The sequence below is a fragment of the Nicotiana tabacum genome, chromosome 19 (genome assembly GCF_000715075.1).
Source record: "Nicotiana tabacum cultivar K326 chromosome 19, ASM71507v2, whole genome shotgun sequence".
Lineage (NCBI taxonomy): Eukaryota > Viridiplantae > Streptophyta > Magnoliopsida > Solanales > Solanaceae > Nicotiana > Nicotiana tabacum.
Window position 1 is genome coordinate 117,726,795 of NC_134098.1, and position 12,965 is coordinate 117,739,759.

Below are 12,965 nucleotides of genomic sequence, written 5' to 3' on the forward strand. Positions count from 1 at the left end.
ACAATGTGAAATATTTTCTCAGGATTAAGCAAGCCTACCTCTATTTTATTTAGAGGATACAAGAATCAGCAAAATTAATATACCAGCAAGTTGTTAAAGGAAACAAATAAAGTATCTATTGAAGATAAAAATGAGTGGAAACTTAAAATAATATTGGAAAGAATGAAAGAGAGCAAGTAGTAATTTGAAGCTAATGATTAGCTTTTCTTGGTGTTTCATCCGTAGAAATTGAAGGCCTATTTATAGGCTCAGTAATGACAATTACTTGAGACAAGTGTTATGTCTCCTTTACCACTTGGTACTTGGCTTATGCCACTTACCCAAAACCAAGAGAAAGGATGCCATATGTTGGATATTAAAATAGACCAAAGACACTTGTAAAATTTTCAACATGCATAGTAGCCACTTAGAAATAGATAAGACATTTGTAAAATAAAAAGACACTTGGATATTTAAATTTTTTGAAAATACTGCCACATTAGGTTGGTGCAAATTTTTCTGTGTGGAAGCACTATTATTTAGGGGAGAGTTATCAGGTGATGAATATAAAGTAGAAGATATAGGTGACGAAGAAGCAGTTGACGGAATATTACTTACCTGATTTGAAAATGTACTTGGCGACTGTAAGGGTGCATTGATGGCGGCGTAGGAAGACCTATTGTAGTGTTCAATGTAGATTTGTTACTGGAGTTTTGAAGTAATTAAATAAAAGGAGAATCACTAAAGATATAAGATAGGGAAGATTTGTTTGAGATATAAGTGGAACATACTTCGTGCCACAAAACAGGAGAGGATTGCAAATTTAAATTGGAAGATTTGAGATGAGCGAAAATTATTTTGAATGGAAAAACTTCTTCAATAAATCGTACATCACGAGATATATAGACTTTCGACGAAATAAGATCTTAACATTGATGACTATATAGAGATTAGAAAATCCCAAATAAATACATGGTACTGATTTTGGCTCTAATTTATTTTTGGCATATGGTTTAAGCCAAGGATAGCAAAGACATCCAAAAGGGCGAAGTAAATCAAAGTTAGGATCTTTCCCAAAAAGTATTTGATATGAGAATTTTGCGTTAGTAGTTGGTAAGAGAAAACGATTTATGAGGTATACGACTGCATGACATGCAAAAGACCATAAATTTTGGGGCAGGGAAGCTTGATGTAATAAAGTTCTAGCAATTTTTAATATATGATGGTGTTTCCGTTCAGCTAAGGCAACACGTTGAGGGGTGTAAAGTGGCGATAATAATTGTTGTATTCCTTTAAAAGCTGGAGAAGATTTTAAACCAATGTATTCTCCACTACCATCAGAGTAAACAGTCAGAATTTTGGTATTAAAATAATTTTCTACTAAAGGCTTGAAATCAGTAAAAATCTTTGCTACATCACTTTTGTGTTTTATGGTGTATAACCATGTATATTTAGAAAAATGATCGACAAAAATGACATAATAAGCATTTTGATGGACGAATCGAACGGGAGAAGGGCCCCATACATCAGAGTATAAAAGATCAAATGGTTTAGTACTGCTTAAAGAATTTGTTAGAAAAAAGAGATTCATGGCTTTTATTGCAATAACAAGAATTACAAAACGTAAATTTTTCTGAATCAGAAAAAGGAAGATGATGACTATGTAATATGTAATTCAAAAGAGGAAGATTGGGATGTCCTAATCTACAATGCCACAAAGAGAGATAAGGTCTTGTGGTGGTGGCCGAGTATGCAAAGGTTGATGATGTGCGTGAGAAATCTGAAATCGGCCACTCATAAAGATCCTTCCTATTCTGGCCGCGAACCAATAATACCCCTGTATTCAGTGCCTTGACAACAACATACGACGGAAAAAATTCAATAGAGGTCTTATTTTGAGAACAAAATTTAGAAACTGAAATAAGATTCCTTTTAATAGAAGGAGCACATAAGACATTTTGCAGAGAATAAGATCGAGAAGTAGTAAAAAGAGAGGAAGTTCATGTGTGAGTAATTGAAATTGCATTACCATCACCCATTGAAATCTCTGCCGGTCTAGTATAATCCTGTGCAGTAGCCAAGTTTTGAGGGTTGTCAGTGATATGGTGAGACGCTCTTGTGTATAGAATCCATGGTGCTTGGCTTGAGTTTGATCTGGAAGCAAATAAAGCTTTCGCTTCAAAGTGGTTAATAGACATTGAGCAACAAACAAAGGCTGTATGACCAAATCGTCCACATAGTTGACATTGAATAGGTGACTTATTATAGAATGGGGATGAGGGACGCCATTGCTGAAAATATCCATTGTTGCTCATATTTTTGTTGGGCTGTAAGTTTGCAGATTGTGGGTTGTTCCATGGTTGTGGTCCATTCCAACACCGATTGCTTTTGGTATTGTTTGAACTAATGTTTCGTTGTTCTATTTGAGCAGTAATGGAGTTGGTCTGCTTCTTCTTTTGTTCTTCATGTTATAAGAAGATTTCATGATCTAAAAGTTTCTCAAATAGTTCTTCCTAAGAGATGGGAGTATCATGTGTTCAAATAGCAGCACTGAATTGACTGTATTCTGGTCCACAGCCATTCAAAATATTGATTACTAACGCTTCATGAGAAACAATTCATCTAGCAATGGCAAGTTCGTCAGCGAGGGATCTAATTTCTCAAAGATATTCTACGACATATTTGTTATCTTTCGAAACCTTAGCAAGAAGATTCTGAAGACTGTAGATTCTAGTTTGAGACTTATTTGCAAATGTGGTGTGCAAATGGTCCCAAGCCTCTTTAGCAGTAGATGTCGTAGCAACAGAAGGAGCAATTGTTGGGTCAACCGACGCCATCAACGCATTGCATATCAAATTATCCTGTTGGAACCATACTTTATGTTCTGGATTAATAACATCAATATCGCCTTGTTTAATGATTTTGGAGAGAAAACAGCAAAATCATCAAGGTAAAAATCAAGGTCAAATCCACACATTAGTTTGAAGAATTAAACTTTTCAAGTTGCGAAGCTGTTACTGCCTGTGAGCTTTATTGGCAGTTGTGATTCCGAATTAAAGTTCATGACTTGTGTTCTAGCATTGGGTATATCAAGATAAGTTGTATGTGAATGTATGTGACTGTGCTTGTAAAACAAATGGGTTGTGTTGGTTGGATTTAGTTGCAGAGGAGTCAGATGGAGAGTTAGATGAAGAGCTGTCTGCTATTGTTAAAATAAAAGAAGAAGAGATGAGTGATCAGTTTACTTGTTTGAGTGGGTAATGCTCTGATACCATAAAAGAGAGAGTTGATGCAAAATAGCTTGAGTATTTTATTGATAGCATTCTTCTTTTTATACACAGAAAAGATAATGAGATCCCATGTAAAATAGACCAATACAAAAGAAAAATATACAAAGTAAATCAAAACGAACATTCTTTTGTCTGAGAATATTAAAACAAATATTATTATGAGTGAGAATATCACAATCAATCTTCAGTTTCCTTATTACTATGCTCTAGGTCATTTTTTAGCTCTAATACTCTAAATATGGATGAAATGATAGACAAATATGTACAATTTGCTACAATTATTTTTGCGGGGCTTCTGTTGGTAGTGATAATATCTTATGTCTCTTGATTTATTCCTGTAGTTTTCTCAGGTTTTTGGGCAAGGGCTATTTCATCTAAATAGAAACTGAATCATGTAGTACATTTTAGATGTCAAAGTCACAAGGACAAAAGAAAAGTGATATACCTTTTTCCTCTCTATAGGCATGATGATATTGTATGAGCCAAAAAATATCTTTGATATGGACAAGCCACGTCGGCACAATTATAGTCATCATCGACTGCCACGTGTTATCAGTGAGGTCCTCACAAAGATCAGCCTCTAGGCAAAGTGTCATGGAGGCGACGAAAGATGTGGTCGAAGAGTCAACAAAGATCAAGGCCGCAAAGTCACCGTAGTTTGAGGTCGAGGTCGAGCTCCTTAGACAGAGTTATAATGGCTAGTTTCAAGATAGAACATTAAAGAGAATATTCTAGTGGATATTCTCTGCACTTGTACTGTTAGGGTTTCTAGGAACATGTTTCCTATAAATAGAAAAAGATAGAATGATAGGGGACATGAGATATTCACTTGTAAAACACACTTTGACTTTATATTGAGAATCTTGTCTATTTACAAGCGTACAAAAATCACCTTTCCACTAAGATTCTTGACCGCATCTTTCCATTGGATCCTAGAATAACTCGAATATTCAAAGACTTATCCATTATTTATCATTGTCAGAAAGAATATTCACTGATCTCATCCTTTCTCGGGTAAATCACATGTTTTATTTACATAAATGCCATTTATTATTATTCATCACTATTTAATGTTATATTTCTTCTTTTTGGGTCCTTAAATATCGTCATTATTGCGCACCAATATAACCTTCGAAATAGATTTACGCGTTATTTATCATAATACGAAAAGTTTCATCTTTAGGATATTATTGTTAACCAAGATTAACCCTTGTTTGCATAAATCTAATTAGTTAAACCAGGAATTATATTATTAGTCAAACAATTTGGTGCCGTTTGTGGGGATTCTTGGTCAAATTTTTAGTTTCCTGGTCAATTATTTAGTTTGCTTTCGATATGCATCTAACATGAGTCGCTAACCTCACAAACCCCACGATCTTTCTTTGCACATACAAAAACCTACATGGCAGGTAACCAAGGAGAGAGGACGAAAGTAATGGGTGATCTCCCTAGCAACCTCATGAATGCTATCAACAAGAGCTGTAAAACCCTAGGCGAAGATGTGACACCCACTGCCTCCCCTAGGCGCGAAAGGTCACCTTCTCCCCATTGTAGCATAACAAAAGCCAACGGAAAAGGAGCTTCCATGTCCACAGAAGAAGGGACGCCACCAGCTCCTCGAAGCTCCTCGAAGCATGGCTAACCGATATGCTGGTGAGTGTGCTCAACAGGCCCGCTTCTGGAACGACTACAGAAACCGCAAGAGCATGCACGATACAACAAACAAACGACCAGTGCAACCAACCAAACCCTCCGACAAGAGGTATAACTAACAATATTACTAATAGTGCTGGTGACAACGCTCTCGCCACTGTTCTAAAGAGGATGGAAGAAATGGAGAATGAAAAGAAAGCATTCAGAGATCAAATAAAAGAACACCAAGAACGAGTCAACAAGATACAAGGCGCCCCAAAGCTGTTGCCGAAAAGGGACACAAGCAGGTTCGTAGAACAGTCGTACAACGACAAAGCAGCCCCGCATTCCATACTTAAGACTTTCAAAATGCCGCCTTACCTTAGGATATACAACGGAACGACCGACCCTGAAGATCATGTGACCCATTACGTCACAACGTGAATGGAAACGACCTCACCAAGGAATAAGTGTCATATGTTTTGCTGAAGAAATTCGGTGAAACCCTCACATGAGGGGTATTAACATGGTACTCACAGCTACCAGCTTGCTCAATTGAAACTTTTGAGGAAAGGGTCGACAAGTTTGTAACCGCACATGCTGGAGCCAAGAAGGCCTAAGCAAGAGCAAACAACATATTCGTTGTCAAGAAGTCCTTGGGAGAGGGACAAAGGGACTTCCTCGCCCGGTTCAACAGGGTAAGGATGACTCTGCCGAACTTGTCTGAGGGGATGGCGCTCGCATCTTTCCAAAATGGGTTGAGTAGGGATGGTTCAAGAGCATCTAGAAAACTGTTGAGCCGATTGATGAAATATCCCCCAACACTTTGGGATGAGATCCATAATGATTATTGTGCTGAAGTTCGAGAAGATGAGGACGATCTCAACAGACCTACCTATCGACTCATCTCGGTGCAAGCCGAGTCCAGGTAAGAATGGAGAGACAATGTCAGGACGGACCACCCGATCTCGCGACCCAACATGGAACGACACCATCCATACATCAGGGTGCCCGCCACACCTTCCCTCCACTATGAAGAAGGCCCATCTAGACCGAGAACTAGGACTCACCAAAATGAAAGAGGTATTCCCCGTTACTATCTGCTCAGAATTTTTGTGTGTCACCTACAGAAACAATCTATGCTCTAGAGAAGCTTGGAACAAAGGTAAAGTGGCCGTCAAAGATGAGGTCTGACCTGAGCACCAGAAAATCTGATGCCCTGTGAGTTCCACCAGGAACGTGGGCACAAAACAGAAGATTTCATCTCTCTCCAGCAAGAAATCGTAAACATGTTGCGGCAGGGACACCTCAGAGAGCTGCTAAGTGACAAAGGGAGATATAACTTCGGTAGAGGATGTGAACACCAAGGTCCGCCAAAGCCACGATCACCAGCTTGTACTATCAACATGATCATCAGGGGTGGGGATGACGTCTCCATCAACGGCGTGAACTTCACCACCACTCACAAGCTAAAGCGATCTATCACCCTCGAACGGTACAACATGCTCGAAGAAAGTATCACCTTCGATGAGTTAGATGCCGACGGTTTGACTTTCCCTCATAACGATTCCATCGTCATTACTTTACGCATTTTAGATACTGATGTCAAACGTACCATGTGGGACGATGGAAGTGGAGTATGCATTATCCATCCCCGAGTCCTCGCCCAAATGACACTTGAGGACAATATAGTGCCACGCTGCATCACGCTAATCGGTTTTAATAATGCAGTTGAGCGGATATCAGGAGAAATTACACTCCCCGTCTTGGCCGGAGGCGTGACTCTAGAGATGACATTCCACATCATGGACCACTCCACCGCGTACAATGCCATAGTGGGACGACTGTGGATACATCCCATGAGAGCCGTCCCCTCTAGCCTATACCAAGTAATTAAATTCCCAACACCATGGGGAATATTCAGCATACATGGAGAACAGTGTACGCCCAGGGAGTGCTACCGCATTGCCTTAATCAGCACGATAACCCAACGAAAAAAAGACAAAGAAAAAGAGGCATAGAAATTAACAGGGTCATGGTCGACACAAAATGAGAGCAGGGACGTCATCATGGATCCCGAAATGGTCGAGGTTGCGGACTCGACCATAGAAGACCTCGACCCCGTCCAATTAGAGTCCAATGACTAGAGCAAAAAGGCCTATATCGGCTGCAAACTCCAAGAGCTAAGAAAATTCCATCGAATTTTAATAACTAATGCAGATTTGTTTACCTTCAGCCATGCAGATATGTCGGGCATCCCCATGGAGATCGCCACACACAAATTAAAAGTCGACCCATTCTACCACCTAGTAAGGCAGGTCAGATGTAAATTTAATCCAGCCATCAACGATGTTGTGCGCAAGGAGGTGGAAAACTACTAGAAAATGGTTCCATCGGGGAATCAAAGTTCCCTAAATGGATCGCCAATGTAGTAATGGTCAAAAGGAAAATGGGAAATGGCAGATGTGCGTGGATTTCACAAACTTAAACAAAGCATGCCCAAAGGACTCATTCCAGCTGTCACACATCGACCAACTAATCGACGCAATGGCCGGACATAAGCTGCTGAGTTTCTTGGACGCGTGCTCATGATATAACCAAATATTTATGGAAGAAGAGGACAAAGATAAAACTGCGTTCATCACCCACCAAGGAACATACTACTATAGGGTCATGCCATTTGGGCTGAAGAACGCATGAGCCACATATCAAAGATTGGTCACAAAGATGTTCAAAGAAGCTCGACAATACCATGGAAGTATATATACATGACATGCTAGTCAAGTTCGTAAAGCAGAGGATCATATCGATCATTTGAATGAGGCATACTAAGGCGGTATAGAATGAAGCTAAATCCAGAAAAATGCACATTTGGCATAGCCTCTGGAAAATTCCTGGGGTTTTTGGTGTCACAGTGAGGGATCGAGGTCAACCCAGAACAAATCAAAGCTATCGAGGTGATACCAGAACTCTTGAATATCAAGAAGCAAGTCCAAAGGTTGACTGGTCGAAACGCCGCCCTATCAAGATTCATCCCGCGGTCATCTAATAGATGTCATAGATTTTTTGGCATTCTCAAAAAGGAAAACGGTCTCGAATGGACTCCTAAGTGCGTCCAAGCTCTGCGAGAACTGAAGACATACCTATCGTCACCACACCTACTCTGAAAACTCGAACCTAGAGAATACCTCCTCCTCTACCTATCCATCTCAGAAGTAGCGGTAAGTGCATTCCTGATACACAAAAACAAAGGTACGCAATCTCTCTTCTATTACATTAGAAAAACACTCATCGACACCGAGACAATGTACCTACACCTCGAAAAATTGGCTCTGGCATTGGTCGTAGCTTCACGAAAGCTTAAACCCTATTTCCAGTGCCATCCTATATCGATTGTTACTTAACCTTTCCCCTGAGGAGCATCTTGCATAAACCCGAGCTATTGAGGAGGCTGGCCAAGTGGGCCATTGAGTTAAGCGAGCACGATATCACATACCAGCCGCGAATAATGATAAAGTTGTAGGTGCTCGCCGACTTTGTCGCAGACTTCAGTGCAAAGATAATGCCTGAAGTCTAAAAGGAAGCCATCAAAGCTTCCCTCCAAACATGGGACCTCTGGGTCCTGTACACCGATGGCGCATCCAACGCATCAGGATCCAGACTAGGACTCGTACTCAAGGTCCCTACAGGCAAAGTAATTCGCCAGTCCATAAGGTGCCCAGATATGACAAACAACGAGGTCGAGTATGAGGCCGTAATTGCAGGGTTGAGGCTAGCACTTAAGTTTGGGCGAAACGGTTGAAGCTCCATTGTGATTCCCAGCTCGTAGTCAACCAAGTCACAGGGACTTTCCAAATCAAGGAACAAAGGTTGCAAAAAAATCAGACCGAGATCTGCAAGCTAATACCTGAGTTTGAAGAATGCCAGCTCGACCAGATCCTACGTGCGTAGAACGCCGAAGCGAATAGCCTCGCCAAACTAGCTGCAGCTATCAAAAGCATCACGGTCAGGATAAAAGTGTAGTCTACCTCCTAAATTCTTCACTGGACCAAATCAAGGTAAGAACTATAAACTTAACTTGGGATTGGCGCAATTGTATTATCACCTACTTTCAGGACGGCACACTCGCAGACAACAAAAAAGAAGCCAAGAAGCTAAGAATGCAAGCAGACAGATACAGTCTCCTCCACAGTGACCTATACAAGAGAACTTACGACGACCCTCTAGCAAAATGTTTGGTCCCGAACCAGACCAGCACGTCCTCGAAGAAGTCCACGAAGGCCATTGCGATGCTCACTCCGGCAATCGAGCGCTCGTCAGATGCCTCATACGTGCAGGATACTATTGGCCTACCCTAAAAAAGGACGCCTCAAACTTCGTGAGAAAATGCGAACAATTCCAAAAGTACGCCCAAATGATTCACCAAGCATGCGAGCGCCTCCACTCGGTCTCCTCCCATGGTCGTTCATCAAATGGGGAATGGACATTATGGGGCCCCTCCCATAAGGGCGAGGTAATGTGCGATTTCTTTTGGTTTTAACTAACTATTTCTCTAAGGTGGGTTGAAGCAGGAGCGTTCGCTCAAATATGAGAGCAAGAAGTAATCACCTTTATATAGAGGAACATTATCTGCCAATTCGGCCTACCAAAGGAGATCAGCTGTGACAACGGACCCCGGTTCACGGGGAAGAAAATCACTAAATTCTCCGAGAAATGGCATATCAAGAGGATACAATCAAACCATATCACTCAGCGGGTAACGGACAAGCAGAGTCCTTCAACAAGTCCATACTAAACATCATGAGGAAAAGACTCGAAGACGCCAAGGGACTGTGGCCGAAAATTCTGCCGGAAGTATTATGGGTATACCGAACAACTCCGAAGATGAGCACAGGAGAGATGCCATACTCTTTGGTCTATGTGACTGAGGCAGTAATACCGGTCGAAGTAGAAGAACCTAGCCTAAGGTAATCTCATGAAAGCGGTACGAGTAATGATGAAAGTAGAAGGTAAGAACTCGACGAAATCGATGAATGAAGAGATATGGCTTACATAAGATTAGTCGCCCAAAGACAACAAGCATAACTCTATTACAACAAGAAAGAAAAAGTTCGGCTGCGTAAAGTAGGGGACTACGTGCTAAAAGCCAAAACTCAAGCGAGCAAAGATCTACGGGAAGGCAAGCTGAAAATAAACTGGGACGGTCCGTACAAAATCATAGCCAAAGCAAACATGGGTTTATGCCAATTAGAGATAATGGAAGGAAAGAAATTACCAAAAAATTGGAATATCATGCACCTCAAATACATCAACTTCTGAGAGAAAAAGTGTCCCCCAAGTTGTACTCTTTTTCCCTCACTTGAGTTTTGTCCCATTTGGGTTTTCTCAAGGAGGTTTATAACGAGGCAACGAAGGTAACATTTCAAGTCGAAGTACACAAGGGAGGGACTGTTTTTACTCTTCTCATTGTTCGACTCCTCGATACTCTCCAAACTAATCGATACTCTCCAAGTCAAACAATGAAGGGACTAGGTAGACTGGGACTTGAACGCCAGCCAACACCCAAAATCTATAACTCTCCCCAAGTATGTAACCGAAGCAACAACATCAAAATAATAAGAAATCTATGTTTATCAGGAAACCTTTTTTGTGTTAATGTTAAGTTCGACCATGCTCGAACAACACCTATCGCCCCTCGACCCGATTTAATAAAAGGTTAAGTTTGACCACGCTCGAACAACACCTATCGCCCCTCGACCCGATTTAATAAAAGGTTAAGTTTGACCATGCTCTAACAACACCTATCGGCCTTTAACCTCAATTTAATAAAAGGTTAAGTTCTACCATGATCGAACAATACCTATCGGCCCTCGGCCCCGATTTAATAAAAGGTTAAGTTCGACCACGCTCTAACAACACATATCGGCCCTCGGCCTCGATTTAATAAAAGTTTAAGTTCGACCATGCTCAAAAAATACCTATCATCCCTCGGCCTTGATTTAATAAAAGGTTGAGTTCGACCACGCTCGAACAACACCTATCAGTCCTCGGCCTATATTTAATAAAAGGTTAATTTCGACCACGCTCGAACAACACCTATCGGCCCTCAGTCTCGATTTAATAAAAGGCTGAGTTCGACCATGCTCGAACAACACCTATCGGCCCTCGGCCACGATTTAATAAAAGGTTATGTTCAACCACGCTCGAATAACACTTGTCGGCCCTCGGCCATGACTTGGCAAAGGACCAAAATCAGCCAAGTTCAAACAACACCTATCAGCCTAATCTATATAAAGAGGCACACCCGACTTATATAAACGAAAGGCAGATACGACCCACAAATAACCGTCAACAGGGTTACGACAAAGTAGATGACAACGATAACATAAAGGGCAGAAGTCGTAAATAAGCAAATGACTAAGAAAAAGTACATGAGCATAAAAATAAGTAACAAGTATGGAAGAAGGTACAAAAAACAACTTAAGTTCCCATAGACAAAAATTTGCAGAGTTCATTACAGGGGTTCCTAAAGAGGAAGACAAAATACAAAAGAAGCCTAAGAAAAAGGCTACTGGCCCTCGCCATCACGGGCCTCTATGATCTCTCCATCTTGGCCCCCATCGCCATCACCACCTTTGCCCTGAAGATTAGCGGTGTCTTACTAGGCGTCCTCCTCAAGTCGGTCCACTTACTCCTCCCCATCATCCTCATCAGCCTGAGGCGTAGCGGGATCGTATCCACAAGCGACACTATCTTCATGAGCCTTAACCCGAGCGTCTTCAAGAGCCGTCTCAGGAATGAAACCCGTGCATGCAAATCCCGAAACACATCTAACAGGGCCTCGTCATGAATCCATTCTTTGTATAGCTCCTGAGGTACATTGGGAAAATGTTGTGCCGTAGAAATGCGGCATTTTTAATACTAATTACATAGACTTTAGCTCATCTTTTAAAGTATTATAAGTCATTTTTTATGTAGTTTTAGTATTTTGCAGGAAACCAGACTTGAAGTACCAAGAACATGAAAAATATGACAAAATTCCATGGAAAGGCATAAATGTGGCATGTATGTGACCGTAAAGTGATGTGCGGACAGAAGACGCATCGCAGAGTAAAACATGCCATCCTAGTATATGAGAGTCAAATATGTTGTTCACTTTGCGATCGCACAACTCATATGCGGACCGCATAGTGATCGCACAAATGCTACAGGGTTTCCAGTGAAGATGATTTTGCGGTACGATATGCGGCCGCGAAACCAATAGGCGGACCTAAGGGTGGCAAGTGGGCCGGGCCCGGTCCTAAGTGGGCCGGTCCTATGCGGTCCGGTCCTAAACGGTCCCGGACTTCGCGGGCTTATTGCTGGAACCGGCTCGGGACCGGGACCATGAACTAACGGTCCCGGGTTAAGTGGGCCGGTCCCGAGCCTAAGTGGTCCTAAACGGGCCCAAACGGACCTAAGCAGGCCCAACAGAAACTTTCTATTTTTAATTTTTTTTTATAGAAGTTAGAGAAAAAAATAGTAATAAAGATATATAAGCTATATTCGATTTATATACTATATATACATCTTAAAATATATATATATATATATATATATATATATATATATATATATATACTATATTATATATACATAGTATACATCTTAAAATATACTATATATACATCTTAAGATATACTATATATACATAGTATACTAGATATACTAGATATATATATAGTATAGTATAGTAGATCTTAAGATATATATACATCTTAAGATATATAAGCTATCTATATATATATATATATATAGTAAGATGTATATATAGTATATCTTAAGATGTATACTATCGAATATGACTTATAAACTATGTATATATATTATAGTATATATATATATAGTATATTATAGTATATATATATATATATATATATATATATATATATATATATATATATATATATATATATATATATACACACACACACACACACACACACACACTATACTATATATACATAGTATATTCGATATACTCGATATACATATATATATAAGCTTATATATATACTATACTAT